General features: G+C 41.5%; 1 long non-coding RNA gene across 1 annotated transcript; it reads left to right on the top strand.

Annotated features, from left to right (window-relative positions):
* Positions 1 to 9,317: 9,317 nt before the first annotated feature.
* LOC120991917 lies at positions 9,318 to 23,005 on the top strand. The gene is made up of 3 exons (XR_005776860.1): positions 9,318 to 9,329; positions 12,874 to 12,876; positions 22,894 to 23,005. It is a non-coding gene; the product is annotated as an uncharacterized LOC120991917 (long non-coding RNA).
* The last annotated feature ends 4,450 nt before the right edge of the window (positions 23,006 to 27,455 follow it).

Here is a 27,455-nt window from a genome sequence, read left to right as displayed (position 1 = left end):
AAGATATGGGGTGGTAGCTCTCATGGTGGCAATCCTCACTCTGGTGCTACCTGGGCTGTGCTCTGTTGGGAGGGCACACCCATTCTTCCCTCATGGCACACCCCAGACTTTTGGGGTCTCCTGCCTGGTGGTGGCTGGGGTGCCCTTGTTGGTGGATGGTTGGCATGATGTGAGGCAGGAACAGAGGTATAGGGCCAGCAAATGGACGGTAGATTCAATGGCCAGACTGGTTTGGGTACAATTAATGGAGTCTGTCTAGGTGATGGGAGTTGCAGTACTGTACTTTGCAATAGGCACAATTATGAAGTATGTTAAACAGTAGACTCTTCCCAATAGCTGTGTATAAGCAGCATCATCGATGGTAGTAATCTTCTCTGAGTCTCTCTCTGTAGATGCACTTTGCAATCTTCCCAAATAACCACAGGCGTGTAATTCTGTTCTCATTAACACTTTCTGGAATGCCCAGTCTGTGGGATTCACAGTTTTGATCTGGATGGTCAGTCCATGACAGGTGCCAGAGGCAATTAAACCTTTCCACATGCAGTAAACTTTTGCCATAAATGAGCGATACCTTATTGTCTTTATCAGCAGAGCCTTGGCTCTCAACATCAGTAAAAGTATTTTCTACTTCTCTCAGGGGTAGTCTTTCAGTACAGTGGCTCTTCTGGTAGTGTTCAATCTCAGGGATGAAGATTCCCTGGACTAGGCCTAGTTTTAAGAAGCTCACACATACACGTCCTTACTTAAGGCCTGCTCAGCAAGGCTCTCTAACAAGTAAGGGTGGGACCAGCCCATCACCCTGGCAACTGCACTAAGACTACCATTTTTAACTATGGTATATGCTGCTCATCCACATCAATTAAGGATTCACAGTGCACAGGTAAAAGAGAACAGTCTACCATTTGAGTGCTTAGGCATTTTTAGCATGGAATTAACTCTTTAGCAGTGATCCACTGAGTCACTGCACGTACATAGTAGAAACCTGACTAGTACACTGTTACCACGCCTATTGTACATTCAGGATCATATGTTGGCACATACGTCGTTTTATATTTGTTCTGTGTGGCTTACTGCACGTGCACCATTATGTCATCATGAAATTGTGGAATAGTGCATTATTCAAGTTTCTACTGTGAGAGTTCCTGCAGAAAAGACCCAAGCTCAGGGAATCTCAAAGAAGCAATTTTGCCACCAGATTAACCCTGAGAGGAGGTAAGAAGGTCTAGAACAGTGATGGGCAAACTACGGCCCGGCGCACCTTTTTATCCGTCCCGTAGAGCTGTCCAGAGGAAGCAGGAGTGGAGATGAGCGCTTCCATTGTGGAAGCGTTCATCTCCATATTCATCTGTATCGCCGTCCTCAGGACAGCGATACAGATGAATGGTGCGGAGGAGCAGGGGAGAGGCGTCTCCCTTGCCCGTTCCTCTGATATGCTACAGGCACTAGGCCTGTAGCCTATCAGAGGCCGGTGCAGGCGGCGCAATGACGTCATCACGCCGCCTGAGCCGTATAGAGCGGGACACAGGCCGGAAGAGGCCTGCATCGCATCACTGACAGCAGCATAAGGTAAGTATATGTGTTTATTGTTTTTATTATTTATAGTATACAGGGAGTGCAGAATTATTAGGCAAGTTGTATTTTTGAGGATTCATTTTATTATTGAACAACAACCATGTTCTCAATGAACCCAAAAAACTCGATAATATCAAAGCTGAATATTTTTGGAAGTAGTTTTTAGTTTGTTTTTAGTTTTAGCTATTTTAGGGGGATATCTGTGTGTGCAGGTGACTATTACTGTGCATAATTATTAGGCAACTTAACAAAAAACAAATATATACCCATTTCAATTATTTATTTTTACCAGTGAAACCAATATAACATCTCAACATTCACAAATATACATTTCTGACATTCAAAAACAAAACAAAAACAAATCAGTGACCAATATAGCCACCTTTCTTTGCAAGGACACTCAAAAGCCTGCCATCCATGGATTCTGTCAGTGTTTTGATCTGTTTACCATCAACATTGCGTGCAGCAGCAACCACAGCCTCCCAGACACTGTTCAGAGAGGTGTACTGTTTTCCCTCCTTGTAAATCTCACATTTGATGATGGACCACAGGTTCTCAATGGGGTTCAGATCAGGTGAACAAGGAGGCCATGTCATTAGATTTTCTTCTTTTATACCCTTTCTTGCCAGCCACGCTGTGGAGTACTTGGACGCGTGTGATGGAGCATTGTCCTGCATGAAAATCATGTTTTTCTTGAAGGATGCAGACTTCTTCCTGTACCACTGCTTGAAGAAGGTGTCTTCCAGAAACTGGCAGTAGGACTGGGAGTTGAGCTTGACTCCATCCTCAACCCGAAAAGGCCCCACAAGCTCATCTTTGATGATACCAGCCCAAACCAGTACTCCACCTCCACCTTGCTGGCGTCTGAGTCGGACTGGAGCTCTCTGCCCTTTACCAATCCAGCCACGGGCCCATCCATCTGGCCCATCAAGACTCACTCTCATTTCATCAGTCCATAAAACCTTAGAAAAATCAGTCTTGAGATATTTCTTGGCCCAGTCTTGACGTTTCAGCTTGTGTGTCTTGTTCAGTGGTGGTCGTCTTTCAGCCTTTCTTACCTTGGCCATGTCTCTGAGTATTGCACACCTTGTGCTTTTGGGCACTCCAGTGATGTTGCAGCTCTGAAATATGGCCAAACTGGTGGCAAGTGGCACCTTGGCAGCTACACGCTTGACTTTTCTCAGTTCATGGGCAGTTATTTTGCGCCTTGGTTTTTCCACACGCTTCTTGCGACCCTGTTGACTATTTTGAATGAAACGCTTGATTGTTCGATGATCACGCTTCAGAAGCTTTGTAATTTTAAGAGTGCTGCATCCCTTTGCAAGATATCTCACTATTTTTGACTTTTCTGAGCCTGTCAAGTCCTTCTTTTGACCCATTTTGCCAAAGGAAAGGAAGTTGCCTAATAATTATGCACACCTGATATAGGGTGTTGATGTCATTAGACCACACCCCTTCTCATTACAGAGATGCACATCACCTAATATGCTTAATTGGTAGTAGGCTTTTGAGCCTATACAGCTTGGAGTAAGACAACATGTATAAAGAGGATGATGTGGTAAAAATACTCATTTGCCTAATAATTCTGCACTCCCTGTACTGTTGCAAGAAGAGGGGTGGGGCCCTATATACTGGCACAATATGGATTGGTACTATGGAGAAGAGGGGAAGCACTATGGGGGCCACTATGGAGAAGAGGGGAAGCACTATGGAGGCCCTATATACTGCCAAAATACGGGGGGGGGGGCACTATGGAGAAGAGGGGGAAGCACTATGGGGGCCACTATGGAGAAGAGGGGAAGCACTATGGGGCCCTATATACTGCCAAAATATGGGGGGCACTATGGAGAAGAGGGCGAAGCACTATGGGGGCCCTATACACTGGAACAATATGGGGGGAACTATGGAGAAGAGGGAAAGCACTATGGGGGCCCTATATACTGGAACAATATGGGGGGCACTATGGAGAAGAGGGAAAGCACTATGGGGGCCCTATATAATGGCACATTATGGGGGGCCCTATATACTGGCACAGTATCTATTCTGCAAATTGCAACAACAAAGCTAACTCCAGACTTTGATGCCTTAGCAAAAAAGGGAGACCAACAACACTGTTCCCACTTAAATTGAAGGTGAATTATACATACTATGGTATGAAAGAAATACATTGCATAAAAGTTTTGTACAATAACTCTCTTTATGCTTTTCTACCTTGAATTAAACTAAACCTTTAATGTTACGAAATTTAAATTTAATTTATATTAATTCACACAAACGCCCCATCCATCTACTCTTGGTCAGGCCCCCGTTTTCGATATATGAACCCATTGTGGCCCACGAGTCAAAAAGTTTGCCCACCTCTGGTCTAGAACCATGCAAGTTTCAGACAGCAAGTTATTCGCTTGTCTATGATATGAGACTTTACTGCTGTGGAAAGGATTATTGCCTCCAGCACCTACCACACCTTGAGATCGACTAGCCATCTGAGTTTTAGATCTGCACCCCTCTGTCTGGGAATTGCAGAAAGGACTAACAAGAACCTAATGGCATGCCTGTGATTACTTTGGAGAGACTGTAAAGTGTCCTTAGAAAGCCAACAAGTACTACAACTACCATCACTGTTGCTATGTATACGCTACTGGGAGAAGATTACAATGTGTTACTGTATATACTTTGGAACTGTACCTTTTACTGCTATATGTACTACTACCTCTATCATCAGCTCAATAAAGAAAGACTGTATTGCAACCAATGGGCCTGGTCATTGACTCCACCATCATCTGCTGGCCCCTACACCTGCTCTCCTTCCTTGGACTCATCTACCTAACATCGAGGGCACACCACCTAACATTAGGCAGGAGCCGCAGAAAGTCCAACGTGTGCCCCAAGGTAATAAGGGTGCGTCCTCCTATTATTACATTCAGCTGATCTTAGCCCTACAAGGCACTGTGCCGGTATACCCGTGAATTTTCTGGTGACAGACTGACAGACTCCCTTTAAACCCCATTCCCACACAAATCTAATTTGTAGAGTACAAAAAAACACACACACACCTGAAAGGTCCATTTGGAGTGTGGGAGGTAATCGGAGTACCTGGAGGAAATCCACGCAAACACGGGAGAGAACATCCAAACTCCATGCAGATGTTGTCGTTGATTAGATTCGAACCTAGGACCCCAGCACTAAAACTGAGCCACTGCAATATATGACTATAGGGAGGTATTCTATATACTCCAGCTACAGTATGTCAAGCGTACCTTCTGTTTGGGTTAACAGGTATATATTAGGGATTTGTTACGACTCAATAGAAAACCTTCCCTTTAATTTGCACTTTACAATTTTGCATTGTAGCTTTCACTGTTTTGATGGATTTTCTATGTAAAACTTCAATTTCCAAATAAAATAAACATGTCGATGTATCTGCTAAATCCTAGTTAGATACGAGAGAATCATTGTCAGTGCAATGGTGCAATAATATTGTTGGATCTCACTCTTGTCTCAATCTGGTCTCTCATCTGTCAGTATGTTGGTGCCAGGTGGATTTGTGGGCTCCTTGGTATCGTATATATGTTTCTATTCATTACTTCTTCGAATGCAGTTACACTAGAGATTTAATGATGAATAATAATAATACGATCATGATTAAAATTATCATTTTTAATTTGTACTTTCTAGATTTTTTTGTAATAGAAACTAGATGAGGCCATTTCTTAAAATTCGTTTTAGGTCCAATTTGCATGAACCGGCAGTCAGATTCAATTTGGGTCTGAATAAATTTGACCCAAATCAAAAGTGGCTTAATTGCCCTGAAATGTCGTGTATGACACTCTGAGGTCTGCTAGGACTGTGTCCAACCCCATTATTTAACCCCTCCGATACCGTGGTTAATAGTGACCATGGCATCTGAACGGTTGGACATAGGGAGAGGGGCGCCCGACATCCTAAGATTGGGGGACTAAAAATTATAGTAAAATTTTTTTAAATAAATAAATAAAAAACACCCACAATTTTTTTTTTCCAATAACCCCCTTTCTAAATTTTACATATAAAAATACAAATAAATAAATTAAAAATAAATAAATATAATTGGTATTACAATTTCATAAAATGTCAACAAAATGGTGAATGTTATAACTAGTGTTGAGTGAATCAAAGTGGACTTTGATCCAAAATTCAGGGAAAATTTGATTTGCGGTAAAGCCGAATTTCCTCATGATTCATGGTAACAAATTAATTTTCCCTAAATGGCGATAAAACCCCAAAAAATTCATACCTCATCCATTTGCGTGCGAAGAGTCCTCCACGTCCATCTTTATTGAAGATCCCGTGCGAAATCTTGCGGCGTGATGACGTCACCATGCCAGCCAACGTGATGATGTAATCACGCACTGCGTGGGATTTTGCACTGGATCGTCAAGCAAGATGGCCACAGCGGGCTCTTTGCGATCAAATGCAAAAGGTGAGTATTTTTATTTTATTTTAATTTTTACGCGCCATTTGAGGGGTTCAATGATGGGGGGGGGGTTGCGAAATCGCCGTTCCCTATCAATGCGCCCGCTACTCACAAAGAAATGCAGTTCATGACAAAGTAATTTGTAACAAAGCAGCTGAATTGAAGTTTTGAGAACTTCACTCAATTCTAGCTAACAAACAAACAAACAAAAAAATACAAACTACAATTCATCCTGCAAAAAAAGTCATCACTACAGATCTATAGATAAGAAGATAAAAAAGGTATGGATGTCTAAATATGCAAAGAAAATGTATATTTTTTCAAAGATTTAAATTTTTTGTAGAGTAGTAAAAGATAATAAAAACTATTGAAATTTGGTATGGCCGTAATTGTACTGACCTGCAGAATAAAGTCGTCATTTAGTTCACACAGAATGTCCTAAAAACAAAGCCCCCACAAAATGATATAATTGTGTTTTTTATTCAATTTCACCCAACAGAGATTCCCCCCCCACCCCCCATTTTCCAGTACAAGCTATAGTAAATGTAAATGGTGCCATGAAAAGTCACAACTTTTCCTGCAAAAAAGAAGCCATAATATGACTGTGTGAATGAAAAATTGACAGCCCTTTGAAGGCGGTGAGGAAAAAATGTAAAAAAAAAAAAAAAAATGGCTGGGTCATTAAGGAATTAAATAAAAAAACTGCCTTTTTCTCTGTCTTCCAACTGGTAAAATGCTTACCAGTTTTTTGCGTAATCCCTCTGGAACAAATCGCATATGTTTTCGTTCAATGGGACGGCTCCTTCCTATAGCCATCCTATTGAAGTGAATGGGATGGCTGAGATGTAATTACATGTGCTCTCCGCTGCGGTTGCAACGGCGAGCAGGTAAGCAATGAAGGGAAGGCAGCGCTGACATGAGTGTGGCCGTCTCTACAAAAACAGCCGATTGGCGGGGTGCCGGGTGTCAGACTCCAGCCGATCTGATATTGATGAACTATCCTGAGGATAGGTGATCAATATTAATAAAGCTGACAACCCCTTTAACCCCTTAACGACCTAGGACGAGAATGCTCGTCCTAAATCGCCGGCACTTAGCGCTAGAGGACGAGCATTTTCGTCCTGCGATCCTTCTCTTCCCCCACGTGCGGTCCCGCGATCAGCAGCAGAAATCCAGCTGTTACTGACAGCCGGATCCCTGCTGCATCCACCAGCATCGGTGATGATGCCGATGTCGGTGGATTAACCCCTCATATGCCGCGGTCAGCGCTGACTGCGGCATATGGGAGGTTTGCGCTCCCCCACCTCATCCATCGGTCCCCGCGCTGCTGTGGCGGGGACTCAATGGTTGCCATGGCAGCCCCAAGCCATTCCAAGGCTTGGGGCCTGGCATGTACGGAGGCCTAAGAGGCCCAGCCCCCAGGCTGGGTCTCCTAGGCAACTGTTAGGCCCCTTTCACACGGGCGAGTATTCCGCGCGGATGCGATGTGTGAGTTGAACGCATTGCACCCGCACTGAATCCCGACCCATTCATTTCTATGGGGCTGTTCACATGAGCGGTGATTTTCACGCATCACTTCTGCGTTGCGTGAAAATCGCAGCATGCTCTATTTTGTGCGTTTTTCACGTAACGCAGGCCCCATAGAAATGAATGGGGTTGCGTGAAAATCGCAAGCATCTGCAAGCAAGTGCGGATGCGGTGCGATTTTCACACACGGTTGCTAGGAGACGATCGGGTTGGAGACCCGATCATTATTATTTTCCCTTATAACATGGTTATAAGGGAAGAAAATAGCATTCTGAATACAGAATGCATAGTACAATAGCGCTGGAGGGGTTAAAAAAAATAAAAAAAATTTAAACTCATGTGATGACCGGAGTGACGTCACCACAGGTCCTTTTCCTGCATACAGCAAAGAAAGAAGACAGAAGCGATGCCGGCTGCGCGATCAAGTGGATTAAAGTGAGTTAAAAAAATTTTTATTTTTTATAAGGGAAAATAATTTTTTTACATGTTATAAGGAAAAATAATACAATCTACAGAACACCGATCCCAAGCCCGGGGTACCAAACATGCGCGATTTTTCTCACGCGCGTGCAAAACGCATTACAATGTTTTGCACTCGCGCGGAAAAATCGTGCATGTTCCCGCAACATACCCGCACCTTTTCCCGCAATGCCCGTCTGAAAGAGGCCTTAGCGTCTTACAGTGTCAGACACTAACAGTTCAATACAGCACAATACAGATGTATCGTGCTGCATTGAAACAGGGATCAGAGCCTGTAATGTTGAAGTCCCAGAGTGGGACAAATAATAAAGTGAAAAAAAAAGAGTTAATAAAATAAAAGTTTTACAAAAAGAAATTAAAGTTTCAAGTAAAAAAAAAAAAAGTGTCCTTTTCCAAAAATAAAGTTAAAAAAATTGTGAAAAATAAGGAAAAGACATATAGGCATATTAGGTATCGACCAGCTCTATAAACATATCACATGACCTAACCCCTCAGATGAACACCAAAAAAACAAACAAAAAAAACTGTGCTAAATAAATAATTTTTTTGTCACCTTACATCACATAAAGTACAACAGCAAGCGATCAAAAAGGCGTATGCCCACCAAAATAGTACCAATCTCAACGTCACCTCATCCCGCTAAAATTGAGCCCTTAGTTGAGACAATCGCCCAAACAATCGCCCAAAATATAAAAAAAACTATGGCTCAGAATATGGAGACACTAAAACATCATTTTTTTTGTTACTTACATCACAAAAAGTGTAATAGCAAGCGATCAAAAAGTCATATGCACCCCAAAATAAGGCCAATCAAACCGTCATCTCATTTTGCAAAAAAATGAGACCCTACCTAAGATAATCGCCCACAAACTGGAAAAACTATGGCTCTCAGACTATGGAGACCCTAAAACAAGATTTTTTTGGTTTTAAAAAGAAATCATTGTGTAAAACTTACATAAATAAAAAAATTGTATACATATTAGGTATCGCCGCGTCCGTGACAACCTGCTCTATAAAAATGCCACATGATCTAACCTGTCAGATGAATTTTGTACCTTGCCTCACAAAAAGTGTAATATAGAGCAACCAAAAATCATATGTACCCTAAACTAGTACCAACAAAACTTCCCCCTTATCCTGTAGTTTCTAAAATGGGGTCACTTTTTAGGAGTTTCTACTCTAGGGATGCATCAGGGGGGCTTCAAATAGGACATGGTGTAAAAAAAAACAGTCTAGCAAGATCTGCTTTACAAAAACCATATGGCATTCCTTTCCTTCTGCGCCCTGCTGTGTGCCCGTACAGCAGTTTACGACCACATATGTGGTGTTTCTGTAAACTACAAAATCAGGGCCATAAATATTGAGTTTTGTTTGGCTGTTTACCCTTGCATTGTAACCGTAAAAAAAATATTAAAATGTAAAATCTGCCAAAAAAGTGACATTTTGATATTGTATCTCTATTTTCCATTAATTCTTGTGGAACACCTAAAGGGTTAACGACATTTGTAAAATCAGTTTTGAATACCTTGAGGGGTGTAGTTTCTTAGATGGGGTCACTTTTATGGAGTTTCTACTCTAGGGGCGCATCGGGGAGGCTTCAAATGGGACATGGTGTCAAAAAAAACATTCCAGCAAAATCTGCCTTCCAAAAACCGTATGGCATTCTTTTCCTTCTGCGCCCTGCCGTGTGCCCGTACAGCAGTTTACGAACACATATGGGGTGTTTCTGTAAACTGCAGAATCAGGGCCATAAATATTGAGTTTTGTTTGGCTGTTAACTCTTGCTTTGTAACTGGAAAAAAAATATTAAAATGGAAAATCTGCCGAAAAAGTTAAATTTTGAAATGGTATCTCTTTTTTCCATTAATTCTCGTGGAACACCTAAAGGGTTAACAACGTTTTTAAAATCAGTTTTGAATACCTTGAGGGGTGTAGTTTCTAGAATAGGGTCATTTTTGGGTGGTTTCTATTATGTAAGCTTCACAAAGTGACTTCAGACCTGAACTGGTCCTTAAAAAATTTCAAGATTTACTTCTAAACTTCTAAGCCTTGTAACGTCCCCCAAGAATTAAATGTCATTCCCAAAATGATCCTAACATGAAGTAGACATATGGGAAATGTAAAGTAATAACAATTTTTGTAGTTATTTATATGTATTATAGAAGTAGAGAAATTAAAACTTAGAAATTTGCAAATTTTTCCAAATTTTGGGCAAATTTGGTATTGTTTTATAAATAAAAATGATTTTTTTTTACTCCATTTTACCAGTGTTATGAAGTACAATATGTGACGAAAAAACACTCTCAGAATGGCCTGGATAAGTCAAAGCGTTTTAAAGTTATCACCACATAAAGTGACACCGGTCAGATTTGCAAAAAAATGGCCTGGTCCTGAAGGTGAAAATGAACCCAGTCCTTAAGGGGTTAACTATCAAAGCAACGACATCATATCTCTATATCTATATACTTATTGTTACATTTAATAAAATCATAGTGTCCACGTTTATTTGAAGTGTAGTTGTGTTGTTGTCACCTTCATTTGATGTGTAGTTGTGTAGTTGTCACCTTCATTTGATGTGTAGTTGTGTAGTTGTCACCTTCATTTGAAGTGTAGTTGTGTAGGTAATGCAGATGTGAATGTAGCCTAAGGAATAGCATTCCTATTACCTATAGAATAGGCCCCCATCTTCCCCATTCCACTAACACAGGATTTTCTCTGCAGCATCAAAAAACAAAAAGAAAGTAAAAATTACGGCACAATACAAACCTCTGCAGGCACAACCGCGGCTGTTGGATTTATTTCTACGAGTTGTTGTATTTTACTAACCACCAGCATAAAACCCCCAGCAAGCCATTCATGTGCTAAGAACAAAAGGATTTTGGAGCGGTGTATTTCCCTATATTTTATAATTATCCATCTGCCTCCATCCTCTTGCCATTTCCAGCATCCCAACCTACAGAAGAGATAAAACTATATCTGTATCTACAGAGGTAAAACAGCAAGGGTTATAATAATTCCACCTCTATGGCTTCCGGTTATTCCAATTAAAAAAGTTTCCACATAGGTTTTAAAGAGAATCTACCACATTTGGCATTGTACATGATTTCCTTTTGGCACCTCATAAAACTGGAGCAGACTTTGCCATTCGGCAACACTTACTGACATGGAACTTAGACGGAGCACTAGGCAGAACGATCCCTTATTGATGAACTGCTGTATTTGCCATGGTAGGATGTGTCCCAGTGCAGGGAAGCCCAACCTGTGGCCCTCCAAAACTACAATTCCTAGTATGCCTGCACAGCCTATAGCTATTAGGGCATGCTGAGAGTTGCAGTTTTACAACAGCTGGAGGGCCGCAGGCTGAGCATCCCTGTTCTAGTCCATTCATTGTGATGATTGACTGGCTCCTAAGGGGTCAGAGTCCTACTTATTAAACATTGATGGCCTGTCCTAAGTCTCGGAGAAACCATTTAAAGGGGTTATCCGACCCCTGAAATGCCCCCCCCCCCCCCATATACCTGGGCCCCTCACACACAATGTACTTACCTAGCTCCCCAGCACCTGCATCGCTTCTGAAACATCCAGCGTCGGGGAGAGGGCAGCCAATGGCAGGCGGTGATGGGGACGAGCCTCCCTAGCCTCCCCTATGCAGTAGTCACTCCCTACATCCCTCTAGGTGGAGAAATTCCCATGTAACAGAGCAAAGCATGCTGGGTCTGGTTAGAAAACAGAGAAGGAAGCTGCTGGAAACAGGAAGTGCTGCTTGTAAACATTCTGCCAGGATTCACTGATGCTGAGAACAGGGGGAGGAAAATGCTCTGACATGAAAAACAGGTATATGGAGCAAAAATATGCAGTGTTTGGGGTACTAACTAACTGCACATATGAAGTAATAGCGACATTGACTTCTGCAGCCTCAGGTGGCTTGTAGTCATATCCTAAAAAATCTAGGCACATCGGCAAAATTCTCCTCTTGTCTTATATTTAGCATAACATTTGCTTATCCAGAATTATTATTAAAAAAAAATCATAAGCCAAGCATCATTGTACACACTTCCCTTCAAAAATACTTATTTTCCTAAGGATCTTTGAAAATAGTATGAAAGAAAAAATTTATGCCCCAAAAAAACACACTATAATTAGTGTTAGTCTATCGGAGAGGAAGCTAAGCATGCTGTTCTACCACTGCCAAATGAAATTAAGGCCCAATTATTGATAAATGAAGAGTGGTTTGTGCTGGAGTCTGCCCCGGAGTCGAGGAAATACATCTGTCATTTAGCCTCCGCAGAAGTTATTCATGTGTGACACAGCATCCTGCGCATTTACCATGCATCTGTAGATTTTTGCTTTAATTCACTTAGTTGTCTAACTAGATTCAATACTGTACGTCTCGTACGTGGTTGCGATTTATACTGACAGGTGCAGATCCAGTCTGAAATGGTGTGTGTCACAAGTCAATGTCCTGCATGCTAATTACGACCAAAACCATCACAAACATGCCAAGCCTATTGATACCATATTTATAGAATTTTTCTTAAAAAGGAAAACTTTCCTAAATGTATTTTTTTCTTTGCATTGCCATATTCTGACCCACATGACGTTTTTTATATTTACATCTACAGAGCTGTGTGAGGGCTCACTGTTCGATACCATTTTAGAGTTTGCTTGGCTTTGTGAACACTTTTTACTCAATTTGTTTGGGAAGTTAAGCTAAGAAAAATGGCGAATTGTCAATTCACCGTACAGGGTAAATACATTTATGTTTTAATAGTTTGGGAATTTTGGGACATGGTAATGCCAACTAATTATTTTTTGACTATTTTTAATATGGCAAAAGGGAGTGAGTAGAATTTTTATTGATTTTTTAAAACTCTTTTCACTATTTTTTTTACAGTCCCCTTAGGAGTCTAAAAACATGCAATTATGAGATTCCGTCTACCATAAAGTTCAATAAATTTCCATTGCAGCCTATGGGAGATTTTATACATATAGAGTCTATCTAAAGCTTGCTCAAAACTTCCACAACAACTGGTCAGCTCCCTCAATCTCAGCACAGGGAAGCCATTCGTGCCCAGGAAGTGCAGCTTTCACAGGGAAAGGTCCTTCAGATACTGTGACCATGGCATCAGAGATTAGATGTCTGTGATCGGCGTTATCGACAATCACAGACATCAGCTCCAGATATCTGTCAGTCACCAACGTATTGTGCATGTTTATGGTGGAGATACCTTACTGCTGTGAGATGGAACATTGCTAATACACTCATCCACACTTGGAGAACCACAGAAGCTTACTGCAGGGAGACATGGAGAGAGAGAGACAGAGAGTACCCTCATTATTTCTGCTGTCCATACGCTACCACTGGGAAGAATTATATACTGTGGAATTGTGCCTTGTTATTACTGGATGAACTACTACCTCCAATTTGCACTTTAGTCAAAAGAGACTTTTTATTTATTGCTGCCAACTAGCCTGGTTCCTGCCTCACCCATGCACCGGCCACTTCACACACTCTCCTGAATTTCACTCAAACACCGAACATGCTGCATCACTGCTCTGGCCAATGTGCATACACTAGGAAGATGTAGAAGAACACAGATGGGCATGGACCACCAGACAGATCCCACAAACCTGCCAGGAGCAGAGGGTCGACATTAAGCATGGATCACCAATGTTACAGCTAGTTTAAACATACCAGTATTGCTCAAAAATGTGCAATTTTCTTCCAGTTTCATGTCTCTGCCAAATTTTTTAACAACTGTGTGGGGCTTAATGAGAGGAGCAGGGCCTCCTGAAGCCTGACAAATTTGCTATAATTTACAACAGAAATGGTCATACTGAAATCTATGCCAGCTTATAGCTGCTGTAGATTGCCATGGACTGCCAGAAGATGCCCAGGCACCTCTCAAAAAATTTGGCACTTTACTCTGGTCATTCTTGATAAAGTACCCCCCCCCCTCCTCCTGCCTACCCCATGGTTTTCAGTTCAAGAGAACATTGCAAGAAAATATAGACAATAAGATCTCCCCCTTCCCTCTCACAGCATACAGTATCTGACACATGTTGAGGAAAGGAAAATGCAGCTGCATCTCCCTCCTCCCTTCTTCCGTATAAAATATAATACTAGAAGGATTTTTTGGAGGATTTTCAGAGTCTGCATGCAGGAAAATGGAAGCTACATGTTGCTAGAAGGTGAAGAAGATGTTTTCCGATGATAAGATATATTACGAGTTTCTTGTAATCACATGTACTACAGATTTGTAAAATAAATAAAATAAAATAAAAACAATGATATGCATTAACTGTGGAATGAAATCAAGTGGTCTTAAGGGTTATGTTTCACAAATATCACCATATGATTTAATTCCATTCTATGGGTTAATGCCTCCTCTCTATAGCAGGTCAGCATATGCGCTTACAGCAATTTAGAAGATGTAAGATTAACCCCAATGGCAAGCTCTACTTTCTAAGACCAACATCTGCTCAGATCAGGTAGTCTACACTTTTCTTTAAAGGGTCAGATACAGTGGCGGATCCAGAGCCTGGTCTTGGGAGGGGCACTTCCAGATTATTTTCTGTCCGCCGCCACGAAACAATGGTGCTTATAGAACAGACTACACAGTGTAGCAGTATACTGTATATTGTGTGGCACAGTGTAGAGGTATACTGTATATTGTGTGGCACAGTGTAGCGGTATACTGTATATTGTGTGGCACAGTGTAGAGGTATACTGTATATTGTGTGGCACAGTGTAGCGGTATACTGTATATTGTGGGACACAGTGTAGCGGTATACTGTATATTGTGGGGCACAGTGTAGCGGTATACTGTATATTGTGTGGCACAGTGTAGAGGTATACTGTATATTGTGGGGCACAGTGTAGCGGTATACTGTGTATTGTGGGGCACAGTGTAGCGGTATACTGTATATTGTGTGGCACAGTGTAGCAGTATACTGTATATTGTGTGGCACAGTGTATGCTATATGTGTATAACAAATATATTCCACATGAAAACTTACAAATAATTGGCTTGGCCCTTGGGGATCCCGGACGCCACTTCCACACTTTGGCCGGGGGCTCGGCGGAGCTGATGTGTTTTATCCTAATGAGAAAGATTTCATAATAAGGATTTGGAGAAAGGGCAGAGGGATAGCAGAGCAGGGAGAGGCTGGTGCTGCTACTAGGGGGTCATACCATGGGGGAGTAATAAAGCCCACCATAATACCCCCCAGTAAAAATAATTATCCTTATAATGTGCAAAAAATACCCCCTTGTAATGCCCCAGGTGAGCTAATGTCCCCATAGTGCCCCCATAATGTGCCAGTATAAAATACCCCTATATAGTGCCCCCAGTAAATGCACCCATAGTGCTCCACACCCTCCTTCCTCCTAGTGCCCCCCATAATGTACCAATATCAAATGCTCCAGTATATGCCCTCAGTGTCCCCCATAATTTGCAAGTATAAAATACCCCTTCTTAGTGCCCCCTGTAGATGACCCCATAGTAGTCCTCTCCCCCCTTCTCCATAGTACCCACCATAATGTGTCCCAGTAGATGCTCCTATAGAGCCCCCAATGATGTTCCAGTAACAAGAGCAACCCCCCCACTCATGTGCCAGTAATAACAGCCCCCCATGTGCCAGCAATAACAGCCCCCCCATGTGCCAGCAATAACAGCCCCCGCATGTGCCAGCAATAACAGCCCCCCATGTGCCAGTAATAACAGCCCCCCCCATGTGCCAGTAATAACAGACCCCCATGTGCCAGTAATAAAAGCCCCCCATATGCCAGTAATAACAGACCCCCATGTGCCAGCAATAACAGCCCCCCATGTGCCAGCAAAAACAGCCCCCCCCATGTGCCAGCAATAACAGCCCCCCCATGTGCCAGCAATAACAGCCCCCCCATGTGCCAGCAATAACAGCCCCCCCCATGTGCCAGTAAAAGTATTATACTTAACTCCATGTCAGCGATGCAGGCCTCTTCCGGCCTGTGTCCCGCGCTGTATGGCTCAGGCGGCACGATGACGTCATCACGCCGCCTGCACCGGCCTCTGATAGGCTGCAGCCTATCAGAAGAAGGGAAAGGGACACGCCTCTCCCTCCCCTGCCTCAGCACAGTCATCTGTATCGCTGTCCAGAGGACGGCGATACAGATGACTATGGAGATGAACGCTTTCACAATGGCAGTGTTCATATCCCTGTGCCCCGCTGCCGCCAGCTCAGGGGGGGGGGGGCCAATCGCCCTGTTGCCCCCCCCTGGATCCGCCACTGGTCAGATACCTTCCTGTTTATTAGTGCAGTATTCCACTGAGATGTTATTTTTTATTAATAAGCCTTAAAGCCCAGATGCATTCTAGGCTCTTTCACCATACGCTTCTATTTATATTATCTAATATTCAGTAGTTGGCCGTCTAACCTGAGGGGTATAAAGATAGCTGTCATCTTATTTCAGATAATTTGGTAGGTTGAAAGTGGCTTTATGACTACAACTGTACAGTAGCTTATATGCAAAGTTATCATAATACAGTATTCACTATGGCGATATCATTTTTGGACTGAATTCTAGTATTATGTGGTAAATATATGGCACTATTATGTGTGCTGTTTAACTCCTTAAGGACCGGGCTCATTTTCACCTTAAGGACCAGGCCATTTTTTGCAAATCTGACCAGTGTCACTTTATGTGGTGATAACTTTAAAACGCTTTGACTTATCCAGGCCATTCTGAGATAGTTTTTTCGGCACATATTGTACTTCATGTCACTGGTAAAATGGAGTAAAAAAAATTCATTTTTATTTATAAAAAAAATACCAAATATGCCAACAATTTGGAAAAATTTTCAAATTTCCAAGTTTCAATTTCTCTACTTCTATAATACATAGAAATATCTACCAAAAAAGTTATTACTTTACATTCCCCATATGTCTACTTCACGATCATTACACTTTTTGTGAGGCAAGTTAACAAGAAATAGCTGTTTTGGCACAGTTTTTATTTTTTGTTATTTATAACATTCTTTTGACAGGTTAGATCATGTGGTATTTTTATAGACCATTTTTTTACGGTATTCACCTGAGGGGTTAGGTCATGTTATATTTTTATAGAGCAAGTTATTACGGACGCGGCGATACCTAATATGTATACTTTTTTTTATTTATGTAAGTTTTACACAATGATTTTATTTTTGAAACAAAAAAAATCATGTTTTAGTGTTTCCGTAGTCTGAGAGACATATTTTTTTCAGTTTTTGGGCGATTATCTTGGGTAGGGTATGATTTTTGCGGGATGAGATGACGGTTTGATTGGCACTATTTTGGGGTGCGTTTGACTTTTTGATCACTTGCTATTACACTTTTTGTGATGTAAGGTGACAAAAAATGGCTTGTTTTACACCGTTTTTTTTTTTGTTTTTTTTTACTGTATTCACCTGAGGGGTTAGGTCATGTGATATTATTATAGAGCAAGTTATTACAGATGCGGAGATACCTAATATGTATATTTTTATTCATTTATGTAAGTTTTACACAATGATTTCATTTTTGAAACAAAAAAAATAATGTTTTAGTGTTTCCATATTCTGAGAGCCATAGTTTTTTCAGTTTTTGGGCGATTATCTTAGGTAGGGTCTCATTTTTTGCGAGATGAGATGATGGTTTGATTGGCACTATTTTGGGGTGCATATGACTTTTTGATTGCTTGCTATTACACTTTTTGTGATGTAAGGTGACAAAAAAATGCTTTAGTTAGCACAGATTTTATTTTTTATTTTTTACGGTGTTCATCTGAGGGGTTAGGTCATGTGATATTTTTATAGAGCCGGTCCATACGGACGCGGCGATACCTAATATGTATACTTTTTTTTATTTATGTAGGTTTTACACAATAACAGCTTTTTTAAAACAAAAAAAATGATGTTTTAGTGTCTCCATATTCTGAGCAATAGTTTTTTAAAAATTTTGGCGTTTATCATAGGTAGGGTCTCATTTTTTGCGGGATGAGGTGACGGTTAGATTGGTACTATTTTGTTGGGCATATGCCTTTTTGATCACTTGCTGTTGTACTTTTTGTGATGTAAGGTGACAAAAAAATGGTTTATTTAACACAGTTTTTATTTTTTATTTTTTACGGTGTTCATCTGAGGGGTTAGGTCATGTGATATGTTTATAGAGCCAGTTGATACGGAGGCGGAGATACCTAATATGTCTTTTTTTCCCCCTATTCTTTCCCTATTTCTTTTTCTTTATTTGGGGAAAATTACGTTTTTGTTTATTTTTACTTGAAACTTTAAATTTTTTGGGGGGGAAAACATAGAAACATAGAAACATAGAATGTGTCGGCAGATAAGAACCATTTGGCCCATCTAGTCTGCCCAATATATCTGAATCCTATGAATAGCCCCTGGCCCTATCTTATATGAAGGATGGCCTTATGCCTATCCCATGCATGCTTAAACCCCTTCACTCTATTTGCAGCTACCACTTCTGCAGGAAGGCTATTCCATGCATCCACTACTCTCTCAGTAAAGTAATACTTCCTGATATTACTTTTAAACCTTTGACCCTCTAATTTAAAACTGTGTCCTCTTGTGGTAGTTTTTCTTCTTTTAAATATGCTCTCCTCCTTTACCGAGTTGATTCCCTTTATGTATTTAAAAGTTTCTATCATATCCCCTCTGTCTCGTCTTTCTTCCAAGCTATACATATTAAGGTCCTTTAACCTTTCCTGGTAAGTTTTATCCTGCAATCCATGTACTAGTTTAGTAGCTCTTCTCTGAACTCTCTCTAGAGTATCTATATCCTTCTGGAGATATGGCCTCCAGTACTGCGCACAATACTCCAAGTGAGGTCTCACCAGTGTTCTGTACAGCGGCATAAGCACTTCACTCTTTCTACTGCTTATACCTCTCCCTATACATCCAAGCATTCTGCTGGCATTTCGTGCTGCTCTATTACATTGTCTTCCCACCTTTAAGTCTTCTGAAATAATTACTCCTAAATCCCTTTCCTCAGATACTGAGGTCAGGACTGTGTCAAATATTCTATATTCTGCCCTTGGGTTTTTACGCCCCAGGTGCATTATCTTGCACTTATCCACATTAAATTTCAGTTGCCAGAGTTCTGACCATTCTTCTAGTTTTCCTAAATCCTTTTCCATTTGGCGTTTCCCTCCAGGAACATCAACCCTGTTACATATCTTTGTGTCATCAGCAAAAAGACAAACCTTACCATCAAGGCCTTTTGCAATATCACTTATGAAGATATTAAACAAAATTGGTCCCAGTACAGATCCCTGTGGAACCCCACTGGTAACATGACCTTGTTTTGAATGTTCTCCATTGACTACAACCCTCTGTTGTCTGTCACTCAGCCACTGCCTAATCCACTCAACAATATGGGAGTCCATGCTCAATGACTGCAGTTTATTGATAAGTCTTCTATGTGGGACAGTGTCAAAAGCCTTACTAAACTTTTTTTTCACTTTATTTTTTGTCCCACTCTGGGACTTCAACTTTTGGGGGTCTAATCCCTTTTACAATGCATTCTAATACTTCTGTATTGGAATGCATTGGCTGTATGAGTAATACAGTTTGTATTACTCATACAGCTTCCGGCCTGTGAGATCCAGGGGGCTGGCTCTCACAGGCTCGTCACAGAAAGGCAGTGCCGATGCCTCAGGCCCTACAGCCCCACGGGGACCCGATGGCACCGCCGCCGCAATCTACAGTAAAGGCCGCAAACTACAGGTCTGAATTGACCTGCGGTTTGCGGCGATCACCGACACGGGGGGAGGGGGGCTTTGCGGGACCCCCCTGTACATTGACCCAAGGTGCCTGCTCAATGATTTGAGCAGGCACCTTGTTCCGATCACCGCCCGCCGGGCAGCGGTGATCGGAAATACACATGATGTATCGGTATGTCATGTGTCCGCAAGAGGTTAAAGGGGTTATCCCCATGACTAATGTAAAAAATGAAAATCAGACATTAAATAGCATATTGCAATCTTTATCTAACAAAGTTAGAACCAGTCCTGTACCTCACATGGATCCAAAGATCTCCACAGTAATTGCTCTGCTGCTGCTCCTTTCTGCTGCAGCTCTCTCCCTATCACAAGTCAGGAGGCAAAGATGAAACTGAGCATGTGCGACCATCTCAATGAGCAGGTGGTTCTGTACAGATACATAATGTTTTATTACATGCAATTACAAAAGATCCAGGTGCTGGTTTTAAAACTGTAGAATATTTTTCGTGGGACAATCCCTTTAAAGGGGAATCATTTGGATACTCCATATTATGTTAGTGCTACAGTATTTAGTTGTATTATGTGGGCTGAAATAATAAGAAAAGCTGTCTTTCTCGACTCCTTAACCCCTTAAAGCCCAGCACTATACATGTACGGCGCAACCGGACATGACATAACGCCCAGCGCCGTATATGTACGGAGTGCTGATCCGCGGCAGGGGTCCGGCAGTCACTGATAGCTGGACCCTTGCAGTATGCACCAGCATCAGTGAAATCACGTGCGGACTTCAGACATGTGCGGGGTGGCCATCGGGTCCCCCGCGCTGCTGTGACGGGGACCCGATGGCAGGGAAGACAGCCTGGTGCCTTCCTTAGGTATCGTGGCTGCCTTCCAGGAGAGCCTGTTAGATCCAGCCCCCTGGATCTCATAGGCAAGCAGGCTGTAAGTGTATTACACTGGTAATACACTTACAGCCAATGCATCACAATACAGAAGTTATGTAATGCAAGTTTTACAGAAAAAAATTAAAAGTTTCAAGTAAAAAAGAAAAGTGTCCTTTTCCCAAAATATAATAAAAAATAAAATAGGGAAAAAAAGAAAAGTAGACATATTAGGTATCGCTACATCCATATCGACAGGCTCTATGAAAATATCACATCACCTAACCCCTCAGGTAAACACTGTCAAAAAAATAAAATAAAAACTGTGCTTTTTTGTCACCTTACATCACTAAAAGTGCAACACCAAGCGATCAAAAAGGCATATGCCCCCCCCCCAAATAGTACCAATCTAACCGTCACCTCATCTCACAAAAAATTAGCCCCTACCTAAGACGCCCAAACAATAAAAAAAACTATGGCTCTCAGTCTATGGAGACACTAAAACATGTTTTTTTTTGTTTCAAAAATGCTTTTATTGTGTTAAATGTAAAAAAAAAAAAAAAAGTAGACATATTAGGTATCGCCGCGTACGTAACAACCTGCTCTATAAAAATTGCATATGACCTAACCCCTCGGGTGAACGCCGTAAAAAATAAAAAATAAATAAAAAATGATGTCAAAAAAGCTATTTTTTGTCACCTTACATCACAAAAAGTGTAATAGCAAGCGATCAAAAAGTTATATGCACCCCAAAATAGTGCCAATCAAACCGTCATCTCATCCCGCAAAAATTATACTCTACCTAAGACAATCGCCCAAAAACTAAAAAAAACTATGGCTCTCAGACTATGGAGACAGTAAAACATGATTTTTTTTTGTTTACAAAATGATATCATTGTTTAAAACTTAGATAAATTAAAAAAAGTATACATATTAGGTATTGCCACGTCCGTAACTACCTGCTCTATAATAATATTATATGACCTAACCTCTCAGGTGAACATCGTAAAAAATATATAAATAAAAACGTTGTCAAAAAAGCTATTTTTTGTCACCTTACATCACAAAAAGTGTAATACCAAGCGATCATTTTTTGGAGTTTCTACTATAGGGGTGCATCAGGGGGGCTTCAAATGTGACATGGCAGCTTAAAATTTTCCCAGTGAAATCTGCTTTCCAAAAACCATATGACACTCCTTTCCTTCTGCGCAATGCCGTGTGCCCGTACAGCAGTTTACGACCACATATGGGGTCGTCTGTAAACAACAGAATCAGGGCAATCATTATTGAGTTTTGTTTGGCTGTTAGTGGAAAAAAATTTATTACATTTGAAAATCTGCCAAAAAGTGAAATTCAGAATTTTCATCTCCATTTTCCATTAATTCTTGTTAACCTAAAGGGTTAACAAAGTTTGTAAAATCAGTTTTGAATACCTTGAGGGGTGTAGTTTCTAAAATTGGGTCAATTTTGGGTGGTTTCTATTATGTAAGCCTCAGAAAGTGACTTCAGACCTGAACTGCTCCTTAGAAAGTGTGTTTTGGAAATTTTCTGAAAAATTTCAAGATTTGCTTCTAAACTTCTAAAGCCTTCTCACGTCCCCCAAAAATAAAATGGCATTCACAAAATTATCCAAACATGAAGGAGACATATGGGGAATGTAAAGTAATAACTATTTTTGGAGTTATTACTATCTATTATAAAAGTAGAGAAATTGAAATTTGGAAATTTGCAAATTTTTTTTTTGTAGGAATAATCACAACATGATTAGTAGGTTCGGTTTTACCGTATCCTCGGCGTCTCTTTCTGCAAATTTGGCCGGCTTGTAGGCTGCAAGTCTCTTCCGAGTGACGGATCATGTGTAGTCCGGCGGGTCACGTGGCGTACCACGTGACAAGTTTCTGTGCCGGAGTTCAAATTTTTCAGCGGGCTATTGCCGGCTTGTAGATACTTGGTCACAATGCTTACATTAAATGTCCTTTCCGGGAGGTGTCTGTTGGATTACAGCCACTATCGATAGGTGTCTGTTAGAATATATCCTATATTTATATTGTATGTTTTTAACTCATTGTATAATTTTGGGGAATTTTAACTGAGGATTTAGCAACAATAAAACACTACATTTCTACTAACAATTCTGGGTGATAGAGTGCCTGTTCCACTACAATTCATCAAATCCTAATTTTTTAGAGGACTGTGGGGTAGTCCTGGAACACAAGCACCGATGTCCACTAGTTGAGTTAGTGTTGCCACCCGTACGGGAATGACCCGGACAGTCCGGGTTTGTAATCCTGTACCCGGGTACAAGCCTTTCTCAGACCCTGGCACAGGATTCATTTCAAACTGCAGACTTGCTCACCTGACAGCTGGCGGTGAGTGGAGGCAGGCGGTGAGCGGCGGCGAGTGGTGACCGTGAGCAGCCGGCAATGAGGTGTTAGTCGGCGGCAGCCGGCGATGAGGTGTCGGCGGTGGGCAATGAGGTGTCAGCAGCGGACGATCAGCTGTCACTGCCGGCGCGGCGATCAGCTGTGAGTGATGCTAGCGCAGGGCGGCGCTGTCTTCAGACACTCCCTCCTTCTCTCTGCTAGTGAGAAGAAGTGACATCAGAGAGAGAGAGGGAGCGTGGGAGAAATCATTCTCCGGCAGCCTGCGCGTGGAGCAGTTTCTTCTTCTTTTCGTCTGGGAGTCGACCTCTGCAACCAACGCCTTGACTGCCGTCCTTCTCCACACACCTAAACCTATGAACTTCTAAAAAAAGTATTTAAAACATTTGAAGTGTTTATTAAAAAATAATAATTGGAAAGGGGGCGGGCACGGCACTTGTTAGTATTGCACATAAAACAACATGCCCCCATAACAAGTGACATGTTTTGTGGGGGCATCTTTTATGTGCAATAATACATATCGTCCAATACAGACATCCAAATTACATGTTAGTGCAAAATCCATTTTATTGATAGTTGTCATCCAATCGACAAGTGCTTTTGGGGCCGTGCAGGGTCCCCTTCATAAGGGCCAGAAAAGCGCTTGTCGTTTCAATGACAACTATCAATAAAATGGATTTGCACTATCGATGTACCGAACTACCGATACCGATACTAATATCGCTGCCGATACAGAGTATTTGGGCGAGTAGTTGTACTCGCCCAAATGCTCCGATACCTTCCCCGATATAGGAACTTCAGGTCGGAGGGAGATGTCCCTCTGACTGGCAGCGCCAAGGGAGCATACAGCCGACTTTATTTCCAATCAGGAAGCCGGGATTTGCTAGGAAGCCTGCTTCACTTGTTGCTAGGCAGCCTGGCTTCCTAACCAATCAGCAAGCTGGGCAGTATATCATGACTCGCGTCCCGGTCTCTTCATTGGTCAGAAAGGTACGCTGCCTCCTATAAAGTGAATCCGGCTTCCTAGCCAATCACAAATCGGAATATTATTTAATTACAAAATATGTGCATAGTGTATACTTTGGAAATAAATAGATGAACTGGACTGGCACTCTGTATGTATGGCGTGATAAGGATAGGATGCAATAAAATATAGTAAAATACAATTAAATATGAATAAGAGATGTATAAATACGATATGAAGTGATCACACAATTTAATAACGATAAAATATAAATGTATCACTACGATGATAGACACTGCACAACAATATAAAACACTGTAAATGACAATCAATTACAATAAATTAATATTGAAAAAAAGTTCCTTCATATATAAGTCCTTAGATAAAAATAGAAGGAGTAGGTATAATGTCCTTCCTCTCCATTACTGTGTAATGAGAGGTACCGCTTGTATGCAGTGTGTGATTTTAGTCCATAATTTGAAAAGGACTATGCAAGGAAAGGGTTTTCAGATGGCTTTTTAGTTGTAATCCAAATATAATGGATGAAGTGCTGTATGCTCCCAGGTAACAATGGTCTTACCTTGACCCAGATAATTTTCAAAGGTACCGCATACCAGATTGTACGCGATTTCGTCTTGTATCGGAGGATGCCGAGGTAGCGAGGTCTGTGGCGTACTACTGGCTGATTCCGTAGTAGAGACGAGTGACCGGACTGTTCGTGTCTCAGGACGTCGGCGTCTCACGTGACCTATGACGTACCTCTGGTCCGGGATTGTATCAGATTATCGCGGGAGGTGAACTCGGCGATTTCTGTGTGACAGAATTCTTTCTTGGAGCGCTCCAAATTGTGAAGAAATGTTCACAGACTTGATATCATCTGTGAGAAGGCCTTAGACGAAATGGGAGCTATCAGCTGGTTACGCCAAACGCGTTTCGGGGACCTCTTACCCCTTCTTCAGGGGCTGCCACTGAAGAAGGGGTAAGAGGTCCCCGAAACGCGTTTGGCGTAACCAGCTGATAGCTCCCATTTCGTCTAAGGCCTCTCACAGATGATATCAAGTCTGTGAACATTTCTTCACAATTTGGAGCGCTCCAAGAAAGAATTCTGTCACACAGAAATCGCCGAGTTCACCTCCCGCGATAATCTGATACAATCCCGGACCAGAGGTACGTCATAGGTCACGTGAGACGCCGACGTCCTGAGACACGAACAGTCCGGTCACTCGTCTCTACTACCTCGGCGTCCTCCGATACAAGATGAAATCGTGTACAATCTGGTATGCGGTACCTTTGAAAATTATCTGGGTCAAGGTAAGACCATTGTTACCTGAGAGCATACAGCACTTCATCCATTATATTTGGATTACAACTAAAAAGCCATCTGAAAACCCTTTCCTTGCATAGTCCTTTTCAAATTATGGACTAAAATCACACACTGCATACAAGTGGTACCTCTCATTACACAGTACTGGAGAGGAAGGACATTATACCTACTCCTTCTATTTTTATCTAAGGACTTATATATGAAGGAACTTTTTTTCAATATTAATTTATTGTAATTGATTGTCATTTACAGTGTTTTATATTGTTGTGCAGTGTCTATCATCGTAGTGATACATTTATATTTTATCGTTATTAAATTGTGTGATCACTTCATATCGTATTTATACATCTCTTATTCATATTTAATTGTATTTTACTATATTTTATTGCATCCTATCCTTATCACGCCATACATACAGAGTGCCAGTCCAGTTCATCTATTTATTTCCAATATTTTTCCTGTACGGGTGATACAGTTTTCTGGACTAGAGCACCTGGCCCTAATCGCATAGGAGTGAGCTATTCCTATTATTCATTTAATAGTGTATACTTTACCAAAAAATTGCCGCGAGGTGCTAAAGTGTTCGGGTTTGGCTTGAAGAAAAGGTGGCAACCCTAAGTTGAGTGGGGTGAGCCGCTACCTATAAATTATAAAATCTTAATACTGTCTAGTAGCTTTTAAGCACAGAAAATCAAGCCAAACCAATAATGTTGTTTTATAGTAAAGGTTATAGCAGAAAAATGGTAAAAGACAAGCTGGAAAGTAAAAGTTACATAATATTACTGAAAAAATATGGGAGCAAAAAAATCATTACAATAAATGTGTTTTTCTAACATAACTAGTATTAAATATCACAAAACAGTATTTTATATCCCTGACTGTTATTGGTGTTAATATGAGAAGGGCTGAGCGAGGGGTAGGCCTGTATGGGGCCCTGGAATTCCTAATGGCAGCCCTGGGTTCAAAACACAGAAAATAATAGGAGATGATTGCTCAGACCAGTGATTGGCTAAGCAGGCATTTCTTGCCATTTCTCATGTGTTGATTCGGGCCTAAGAAGCCAAGACCAACAGGACCCAGTAAGTATTGGAAGGGCAGCGGCAGGAAAGCAGAGCCTATAAAATTGTCCACTGCAATAAAACATAGATTGGGTGGAATGACTGTGTTTGTTTAATTTGTCACTCTGACAAATGACTTGTGAAACTTTGTGGCATACGTCAAGGGTTTTTGTTACATTTGGCACATGATTAACTGTAATCAGAAATGGGAATTTACGGCTTAGAAATAGATGTACTCTGTTAACTGCCTGAAGGAAAAAAATTAAAAACACCTCTATTCAAAAGTAATATTAAAAATCCCTGTGGCTAAACCACATATACTTTCTTACATCAGGCTGAGCAGGGGAATCTTCTAGTCTTGAGGCCAACAAATGTATATGATCCTCAGACTCACTCAGTTACTAGAATGTTCTTTGTTCAGATATTGTCAGTACATTGCTAGGGTCTCAAAAGATCCGGGGCCCAAGCCCTAATGAATATGGGCCAGTTCTCTAAGTCATCCCCCCAACCCCCACACACCGCATTTTGCTGTACTTACTATACAGCAGCACATTCCTGTCACATCCAGGGCCTCCAGGTGACGTCTCCTCCGGTGTAGATCTTCTCTGTCATCATCTTCTCCATTTGGTCCGTACAACTTCTGTCAGCCGCCTCGTCTCTGCAGAGTGTGACACACGGACATCTTAGCTACCTCACATTTCTATCATCATCTCCCAACCTAGAGTCCCCACAGTGTTATCCTGCTGCTCACTGTGCTCCCCAATACTCCCAGATACTATCCTAAAGAAAAAGTTGTGCCCCTATAGTAATAGTGCTCCTCATAGTCCCACCAATAGTAATTCCCTTCTAGAATGCCCTCATTAGTAATACTGTCCCCAACAGTGCCCCAACCGTGATAACACTCCCCAAGAGTGCCTCCATTAGTAGAAGAGCCCTCCAGTATTAATAATACCCTCACAGAGCCCTCAGTAGAAATAAGGCCCACTATTGTTCCCCCAGTGGTAATAAAGCTCTCTACAGACCCCTCAGTAGTAATAAGGCCACCATAGTGCTCTTAGTAGAAATAAGGCGG

The sequence above is a fragment of the Bufo bufo genome, chromosome 2 (genome assembly GCF_905171765.1).
Source record: "Bufo bufo chromosome 2, aBufBuf1.1, whole genome shotgun sequence".
Taxonomy (NCBI): Eukaryota; Metazoa; Chordata; class Amphibia; order Anura; family Bufonidae; genus Bufo; species Bufo bufo.
Note: the sequence above shows the minus strand (reverse complement) of the source record. Positions and strands in the feature narration are given on the sequence as shown.